Source organism: Adiantum capillus-veneris, chromosome 29 (assembly GCF_014529385.1).
Source record: "Adiantum capillus-veneris isolate H3 chromosome 29, ASM1452938v2, whole genome shotgun sequence".
Taxonomy (NCBI): Eukaryota; Viridiplantae; Streptophyta; class Polypodiopsida; order Polypodiales; family Pteridaceae; genus Adiantum; species Adiantum capillus-veneris.
This window is the reverse complement of record NC_140959.1, coordinates 39,067,269-39,077,681: the sequence shown is the minus strand read 5'-3', so window position 1 is coordinate 39,077,681 and position 10,413 is coordinate 39,067,269. Positions and strand designations below refer to the sequence as shown.

The window sequence follows — 10,413 nt, the reverse complement described above, 5'->3', positions numbered from 1 at the left end:
GCTCGATCCAATGCACATATTCAAGAACGTGGGTAATCTGATGTGGGACCATCTAACTGGAAAGAAAGATACTTTGGGAGCTAGAGTTGACCTAGAAATGTGGATCGTATGGAGTAATATTGGTCGTAGACAGCACCCGATGGATCAATAAAACTTCCTAAAGCGCCATGGATCTTGATAGAAGCCCAAGAATGCAAAGTAAAAGGGACCATTCAATCTGTGCGGACCCCCACTGGCATAATGCACTCGCTCCAAACATGTTTCACTAAAGAAGGAAAGCTTACTAGTTTGAAGTCAAGTCACACAACTAGCATAAAATGTGTCAGGTATGTTTAAAGTGGAATCTATCATAGTGGAAAATTTTGTAACAAATTCGTTTGTGGACTTTATTATCATTGCTAGACGTGTTTTTCAATTTATTTTAGTAGTGGCCATTGAGGATTGTTTGTCTCCTGATGTCCGTACCACAATCTACAAACTTACAAAGTTGGTACAATGGATCTCACAAAAGGAGGTCAATGTAGACTCCATACCATTTACCAAACTAAACATTGCAGAAGTAGTGTGCATGTTTGAGAAACACTTTCCTACTACCATGCTAACCATTTAGGTGCATCTTCTTGTTCACATAGTTGATGAGGTGGAGATAGCTCGCACAGTACATTCCATATGGATGTTCTTTTTAGAATGTTTCATGAAAACGCTCAAGGGATATGTGCGTCAGAAGGCATGCCTGGAGGGTAGCATGGGAGAAGGTTGGCTGGTATCAGAGTCCCTAGTTTACATTGGAGAGTGGCTAGACAGATTTGATAAATCCCGAGACATGCTATGGCGAACCATATATGATGAGCGTATATATGAGATTGTCATGTGCAATCTCGGTGTTGAGAAGAAGATGATGAAATCTCTAGAGCCTAAAATCAACCGATCTTCACACACTTCTACGCACCGATGCTCTAGTGGTGGCAGCGGCGGTTGTTGTGGGGATGCCATCGCCGATGCCTCAACACCGCCTCGTGTTCGACGACGCTCCTTACCTTCGCCTTCTTTGCCCACCCCCACACCAACCACGACATTACCATCTATGCCAGGTTTTGCGCGGCTATTGGCCGTTCCTGGCTACACACCACTAGCTACTCCTCCGAGAGTTACCCGAGTTGCCAGTCCTCGTTTCGGGGCCCAGACTCTAGATGAGACAATGGACATCCATACCTCCATAGAGATGCCACTAGAGACACCACTCGAGACCCCTACCAAGACACCACTCGAGACCCCTACCGAGACACCAAGGTTCACGCATCACAGGCGAGAGGGCTTGCCGTACTCGGTTGACATCAGCAGTGGCATCATCTTGGAGGACGAAGGCAAGAAGGTGATCTTGTGCATGCGCGGTCTTTGCTCTCAAGTGTTTTAACACTACATACTAAACACCTGGAGTGAAGTGCCAAATGAATTAAAAGACAGAGTCATCAGTATGATGCATGATGAGTTTCCTGTGTCAAGTCGGGATGAGCGCTTCAATGAAGACCTGATGAAGGTTCGAATGTGTAAATACTAGAAGCACAAGCGTTTTGAAGTACAAAAGGCAATAAAGAATGGGTGGAACAGACCACATCTGGGTTGCATGATTTATTATTCGACATTCATTTTATTCGGGAATAATGGTCAACTAATACGTTCTAAAGATTTATCCGTGCGTATTATTCATTACCACGTCAGCATTTTTCAAAAAAACATTTTATTGCTTACATATCGATCGATAAACTATCAACAATACTTAATCAATTGATAGGCTTTTGATCGATAGTTTAAATCAATCTATATGTTTTTGATTGATATAATAGTAGTATATAAAGCCCAAATTTGGGTGTTTTAGCTACAATTCCCTTCACCAAACTGTCAGGTTACCTACAACATAGAAAGGTTGAGTTGTCAACTTAAAAAATCTTTGATTTTTTAAGAAAATATTATTTTTAATGTATAAAATAATGATATAGATTTGAATCACCTATAATTCTTAACAATAGAAGTTATTCTTTAACTCTATTGCTAAGATTAAATAAATTACTTTAAGCAATAGAGACTATACTTTTACTAAGTAAATAAATAAATCAGAATAGATAAATAAATAATTGTACGCATTAGAGGTTACTTTACTAGCTATAGTGCGAATGTATAATTCTAAACATTAGAAGCTATACTCTTAGATCTATTTGGTTTAGAAGAGATACTAAAAGTGATATTTGATGGTTAAAATCTATCATAGCGATAATATGTGCACAAATAATAGTGAGTTCATACATTTGGAACATATACACATACATGTAGGGTCTTTTGATTGTCATGAATAAATGTTCTTACCTCCATATAGACATAGAATAGGTCCACTTAGTGTCTCTTGATTGTTATCAGATGATTCTCTTACTTCCAAATGAGGTTTAAGGTATGAAGTAGGATTCACTTGGCTGCATAGAATATGTCCACTTAGTGCCTCTTGGTTGTTATGAGATGATTCTCTTACCTCCAAGTGAGGTTTCCAAGTGAATATGGTGGATTACCTATAGAATTCACTAGGTTGTGATCGAGCGAAAGCTCTTACCTCCTAGTGAATATTAGTCATGCATAGTACTTGGGAGTCTCATGGATGTTATCTCATGCTCTTACCTCTATGTTGATATAGAAATTAGAGACCCCATTTATTTTAGGGTTGATTGGTTGTGTTTGATCAGTAGCTCCTACCTCCAAGAGACATAGATAGTGGAATGTGAGATGAATCCATCGCTCATCTAGGTTGTCTTGAGCAAACGCTCTTTACCACCTAGTAGCCAAGAATGATATATCCATTGGTGATCTTCCCTAAAATATTATCTTAACACTATTCATTCATCATTATAATTTAGCAAATCATATATATAACCTTTTATCTACTTTTAGACTCCTATAATTGATATAGGCCATCTCCTTTATCTAGTGCCTTTGATCAAGGATTCTTAGTATATTTGTATCCTTCCTTAGCTTGTACATATGATTAAGATAACTAAATAGCAATTACCCCTCTTCTTATGGATGGTGAAAAATTATAATCATAGTGTATCTATTGATTGTAGGATATATTTTGTTGAAGTAAAAAAGAATCGTGCGAGGAAAAGAGTGGTCGTATGTGGAGGAAAAAGAGAGAGGCAAAACAATTTCATTTTTGGAATGCAAACATTGTGGGCATAAGTGGCACGGCAATGCAACTCGTAGCAAAGAACATTTATTCGACACTAGTCCCAATGTGAAAGAATTGGAGCACCACCTAACGACATATGGGTCCACTTTGCAAGGTATGTAAAGAAATGCAAACAGGCAGGACTTCTTCCTAAGAGACAGAAGGGTATGACAAGTGCGTCATCTGTCAACATGGAAGAAGTGAGTGTAGATCAAGAATACATGCGAGCTAACCAAGAACCTTCAATGGGAACAACCCGAACACCTCAAAATCCTTACAGTTTTCCAAATGGTGCCATGGGAGGGATAGATGCTAGTCCCGGGACATCCAACAGAGCCAGTACGCCTGGGACTCTACAGGCATCATTCACTCAACATGACATGCTTGAATTGCATCTAACGTGGACACAAGCCTTCATGGCTTGTGGAATCCCATTTAATGTCATAAGAAATCCTATTTTCAAAGATGCCCGGCCTAATGTCAACTATAAAAAAAAGGATTTATCTATCCCGATTATAATAAAATGTGAACAAACTATGTTGACAAAGTCAAGAGCAGTACATAAGCGATTCTCAGGCGAACAGTGCTTGAATTTGTTCCAGCGTTTGGCTGTACCATAGCCCTTGATGGATGGACCAGCTGTCAGGAAAAACCATTGACTAATGTCATGGTAATTTGTCCCAAAGGTGCAATGTTTTTGGAGGCCATTGATACCTCATTGAAAGAGAAGACATCTCTCTAGTTGACAAAGGTATATGAGCAAGCTATTGCTCGCCTGGGTGGACCGAAGAATGTGATAGCTATTGTTACAGATAATGCTTCAAACTACAAAGGAGCAGGTTTAGCCATTATGGAAAATTACTCAAAAATTACATGGATTGGATGTGCAGCTCACACCCTGAATTTACTCCTAAAGGATATGGGCAACTTATCATTCATAAAACAGGTTCTTATTGATGCCAATCACATAGTCAAGTTTATACGGGAACATCAGTTTACATATGCTTTATTTCGTTCCAAGTCTCCGAAAAAAGTACTTCAAATTTATTGTGCAACACGGTTCGTTACATCATACTATGTTTTAAATAAGGGAAAATTACCAAAATACCCCTCTAATTTGAGGAAATTCCCAAAATACCCTTGTATCTATTTTGGTTGGAATGTTCAAGATTTTCTAATCTTCATTTGTTTTTGACAATTGAGATCCGTTTTTGAGTGCTCAGCATGTAATTTGTCACCAATTACCATCGCAAAAAAGGCAATTATGTCTAAAAATAATGAAGCAATTCATCTCCAAAGCCTACGTAACCAACTCAAATAGTAGTTAGTGTAGTTTTAGCATCTTGTACGACAGACAATCACTCTTCTTGTCACCAATTACCATCGCAAAAAAGGCAATTATGTCTAAAAATAATGAAGCAATTCATCTCCAAAGCCTACGTAACCAACTCAAATAGTAGTTTTAGCATCTTGTACGACAGACCTAAAGAAAAATTTATTTTTCGAGAAATTTAGTCTCACAACTAGGGGTATTTTGGGAATTTTGGAAAATTTGAAGGGCATTTTGGGAATTTATGACAAAATATCAGGGGCATTTTGGGAATTTTTGAAATTTGAGGGGTATTTTGGGAATTTCCTCAAATTAGAGGGGTATTTTGGTAATTTCCCCTTTAAATAATCTCATTGAAGTGCGAGCGGCTCTTACAGAAACTATTGCAGATCTCCATTGGGAGGCTTGGCTCAGCAAGTATCCAAGCCATCATGAAGCAGCTCAAAAATGTGTGTCCTTGGTGCAATCTCCTCTCTTTTGGCGGAACATTGACAAACTTGTTGGGGTTACTAAGCCCTATGTGGAACTACTAAGGGTTGTCGACACAGATAAGTTTGTCATTGGTAAGGTTTATTGGATCATGTCTGAGGCGTTGTGTCAAACCAAAGAATACAGCCACTACAGTGCAAGAGATCACAGGTCGTGCATCTTGTGGAAAAACAATGGGCTCAAATGCACACACCATTGCATGGTGCTGCATTTGTATTGGATCCAAAGTTCCAGATGAACCGACAAGCCTCCAACAAAGAGGTGATGAGAGACTTTAGAAATATCTGCTCGCAGTTGTTGCAAGGCGATGGTGGCATGGATGCATTTCAGCAGGGGGTGGATTATGCCAATAGGGAAGGAACTTTTGGAGATCCTTGGGTTCTTAATAGCGTAAAAACATTTCAGTCCGAGTATGGTGGAAAGAATATGGAGGAGACGTAGTTGAGTTACAACACATGGCAACTAGGGTGCTTTCGGTCGTGGCATCCAGTGGTAGTTGTGAGCGCAATTGGTCTTCGTATGACTTTGTTCACTCAAAGTGAAGAAATTACTTAAGTCCTGCTCATGCCGCACACCTTGTGTACGTCTTTTGTAACATGCATCTCTTTCATGCACCCACAAAGACAGCCACATGTGTGACCGAAGTACACTTTGAAGTGCTTCAAACGCATAAAATTGTGGCGGAACAGAGATGTACCGACGATGAGATGGAGTGGGAACTGTCTACAGAATGTTCAGACAATGAAGAGGTTGATGACCTAGTGCCTATGGTAGATGGCGAAATGTAAACATCTTTCATGATAATGTATCTCATTTTTTCTCACTATAGCTCCTTATTGAGCTATATATCTCACTTTTTTTATTTAGTAGCATTAAAGCCAAGTATTGAAGAGAATTGGCATAAACGCAAGTATTGAGGATATTGCTTGGCAATCAAATAAAAAGACATTGCTTGACTCTCAACAAATTCATCAATTAGCAACTCCAAAACAAATCCATCGCCTTAAACATAGAGAGAATACAATGTGTCTCGAGAGTATGACGTAGAGAGTGTGAGCTGTAGACAACTAGAAAGCTCCAAAATTGAGATCGATCAAAAACATATCGAACAACGACGTGCGTTTTTTTATATAAATATAACGTATCAGTCGATATTGTATGGATAGATAGTTTATTGATTGATACAATATCGATCAATAGTTTATCAATCGATAGATTATAAATTATCCAAAAATACCATGTATTTTACGATAATACACGAATAATGACGAGTTATTCGATATAAATTGCATTATTTGATCAAATAAATGCAACACAAGACCAAATTGGCTGGCTAAAGAAGATTGGAAGAATGTGAAGCGAGCAGCATGCGAGAATCCTGACAAGTGGAATCAACACAAGGAGGAAGTCAAAGTGCGAGTAGAGGCAGGGAGCTCGCACCACTTGGGGAGCGACGGGTGGGCATCATTTGAGGCCGATTTTGTAAATGTTTTTTCATTGCTCTTTAGGTTTGGTATTTATGTCTATTTGTACTTTTAAATTCTAACATAATGTATTCTTTGTATGTTTTGAATAATGGTCGATGACCGGACGTGATCCCACAACGTATGAGCACGAGTACGTAGGCAAAAAGGGCTTAAACGCTCTGATGGACATTCTCAGTTCTTGCGGTGGCATGGTTAGTATTTCACTTTACTCTTTTACATTTGTTGTATTTTAATGATAAGCTAAGAAAATAGATTATTTTGTAACTATATGTTTATACTTACAGAAAATCTTATTGATTTTTTGGCAGAATCCAATAGATACACCGCTTGGATGTAATGAGATGTCTGATTAGACAACATCACTCTAGCCATATCCAAATAGCATTAGTTTTCTTTTGTCATAGCATGTATAATGAGATGACGTGTGTACATCTTTTTGTAACTATTGAAAAACAATGTACTTTCTCAATAATGACAATTGTGTTGTAATTATTACACTTGCAAAGCTTAACAATCAAGTGGTCTTGCCTATGATGTGTATAATTGTCATTGATTTACTGTCGTCAATTCAGTTTCGTCCAATCACTTTTGTCAGTTTTGTATCTTTATTCTGTAGACAATACTATGCATGATGGAGTTAATGGTTATATTGACTTGTGGGTGACTACTTTGGGTCTATACGTTGCACTTTCTTTCAAAGGTGAATTTGTTCTTATCTTGGATTCATTGAGGTATACTATATTTTGGAAACGTTCAATATGGTTGATGGGTGGCAGGGCATGAATGCCTTGCTACCCAAAAAATTTCACTCTCGAATGTCGCTATAAGCGTCTCTATATGAAGTTCTGCAACGTCTCTATAAGCGTCAGAAGAACTGCAATCATCGCTATAGGCATTGCTATATATGTTGCTATATAGAGACGTGTATAGCGATGCCTATAGCGACGCCTATAGCGATGGTTATAGCGGCGTTTCCATAGCGACGCTTGAAGTGACGGTCTTAGCGACGCCGGGAAGTTAACAACCCGATGTATTTCCATCGCTAAAAGCATCACAAGTGCACATAATCTCTTGTAGTCTACATGATGTTTCTGTCGAGAGAATACTATCCATCATATCATATTTCACACAGATATTTGACGTATGACGTTTCACTTGAAGAAAGAGATTTGAATTCATTGTAGATATTGAAGGGTTATGGATTTGACGTTTCATAAAGATTTATAATTCTAGATATTGAAATCCAAAATTTAAACAAGAATGCATGGTATTGTGACCATGATATATATTTTGGAACTCAGGACTTTTCCATATACTAGGAATTTGGAGAAAGATTCCTAGCTTCACATTGATCCTTATCATTACCTTTTCAAGCATGGACCTAAGATCAAGCATTTTGGGGATTTTTTTTAAAAATTGAAGTATGGTATTGCTATCTACAATCCAAGCTTGGATTTTATCCTTGTAATGATAGAATGGTCTTATGACCATTGTCAAGCGATGATGCTCCTCGTACCACCTCCTCTACTTGGGGTGACAAAGAAGAAAGAAACTTATCATCATCCATACCTGCATTAAAACACACGAGAATTTAATATTAATATTGAATGGAGAAGAAAATATATACAAGTTATAATAATGTATACTATAGATAATAGGGGGAGGGATTCCTGTAGAGAGAGAGAGAGAGAGAGAGAGAGAGAGAGAGAGAGAGAGAGAGAGAGAGAGAGAGAGAGAGAGAGAGAGAGAGAGAGAGAGAGGACTCATAAAGGGGGATGGATTCCTGCGATGAGGAGTTCAAGCCGGCTTCAAATTAAACCTCAGTGAGTAGTAATTCACGCTTCCTGCTTCTTTGTTAGAAGAGCAAGATCTACCTGCCCTTTGAGGACTCCTTTGGCTTGGAGTGAAAGAGATGACAATTAAACACAATTTAAATTTCTCAAGTATAGCATATAAACAAGAATGGACAAAAAGACACGTGAATTCAATATATATTATAAAACAAAGCAAAATTGTTCAAATACAATGTTTATGGCTTTAAAGGGTCTCTCTCTTATCCTCGCATAGCTCAACATAGCTCCCTATGTCTATATAGAGCTCTCCGTTTAGGCAGATGTCCTTTGTTTCATTTTGTAGATCCTCTGCATGCACCCCATAGATAGTAGCAGCTTGATGCTTGTCTGGAACCACCTCAGCGGCTTTTGACTGAGCATCCTCTCCGATCTCCTCCATTGATGCCACTGTGATTGGCACGGGGTAGCCCTTATACGTCCGTGCACTATGAGGGACTTCCTCTATGACGTACCACCAGTTTGATGCAGACTTTGTAGGATGAAATACCACCTGCTAGAACCACATAGCTTTCATGAGTGCTTCCAGGCACATAACTTCTAAAATTTTGATGTTAAATATTTACAGACTTACTTGTTCATAATGATCGGGTAGTATGAAAGTGTCTCTTAGGTTGGTCCATTTTTTAGTTAAATCCACCTTAAGGAAACCAAACTCTCTTCTGTGCACAGTAGCGTTGCGACCCTCCATGTTTACCTTGAACCATTGCACATCATACAAGTCCACAAAAAATCATCTATAATCGATCCTCAAAATCTCTTATAGAGTGCTGAAGTAAGTGAATTTTGCCACCACAGGATCTGCATCAGAGGACCGTCGTCGACTAGACTGTTCAAATTTTGCCATGATTCCACAATTTTGTGTAAAACGCTTTTTGTCTATTTTGTCCACCTTAAAATTTTGACCTTTACACCATGCTGCTGTTGACCCCGATGCAAAGCACAAAACGGACCCCGATGGCCTCAACGCCAGGAACGTGTATGCTGCTCGTCACGGGGAATGAACAAGGGGTACCACCTAGCTTTGAGCAGCTAGGACACAGACAGTGGTGATTTAAAATGGCACAAATACTGCACACTGTAGAGAGAGAGAGAGAGAGAGAGAGAGAGAGAGAGAGAGAGAGAGAGAGAGAGAGAGAGAGAGAGATGTAGGTGATGAAAACCCCCCGGGATGTGAGGGAAACTTGACTCAAATCGATATTTACAGAAACCTTAGTTTCGACAAGATGGCGACTCTGGTGATAGAGAGATACCAAGAGATAGAGAGCCTATAGTGCATTCTCTAGAGTAACTTCAACAAGCCCAAAGATTCTACTCTTGTGTGTGGCGACCTTGGAGTCAGGGTGTGTGTATGGCTTCCTTCTCAAGTGCTGACTCCCAAGTGCCTCCTGATAGTGACCTCTCAGTGCTCTTTTATAAATGCAGGCTACATTAGTTTAGGATAATATGATTAGTTTAGGGCCCTAATCAGGAGATACAAAGCAAGGAGTTGGGTCCTAGATGGTTGACCTTTGATTTTTCTTACGAGAACTTTAAAATGATATCTCCTAGGTGGGCCTTTGTGACCATCACCTAGAGAGAAGTGGCAATATACAATTGGTTTTTTATACAAGATTTTTAGCTTGAAAACGGGAAAATAGATTACCCTATGGATACTTACTGCGAAGATGTGTTGTGGGCGAGATGCCAATGAATAACGAGCTTTGTTGGTGCATCCATGTAGCACGTTTACCAGTTACAGCGTCGGTTGGGGCATGCCTTCAGCATCATTGCTTGAACCGTGGTCGCCATCTCGCGATTTTGGCGTCTTTTTGTTGTTGTGTTAGGCGTCGATGTTGAGTTTCTTTTGAATTTTCTTTTTCTTGTGCGTGCGCATGGTGTGCGTGTATGTGCATATGCTTGTGAGCGTGTGTAAATGTGTGGGTGTATGTGTTTGTATATGGATGTTATTTATCGAATCTAGAGAGAAAGATGGTGAGAGAACGAGAGATGAGGGTGCATGCATGTGTGTATATGTGTGTACTTGTGAGTGTGTGTGTTTGTATA

At 39.2% G+C, this 10,413-nt stretch overlaps 1 pseudogene; it reads left to right on the top strand.

Annotated features, from left to right (window-relative positions):
- Positions 1–1,198: 1,198 nt before the first annotated feature.
- LOC147419066 (uncharacterized) lies at positions 1,199–5,818 on the top strand (annotated as a pseudogene).
- Positions 5,819–10,413: the final 4,595 nt, after the last annotated feature.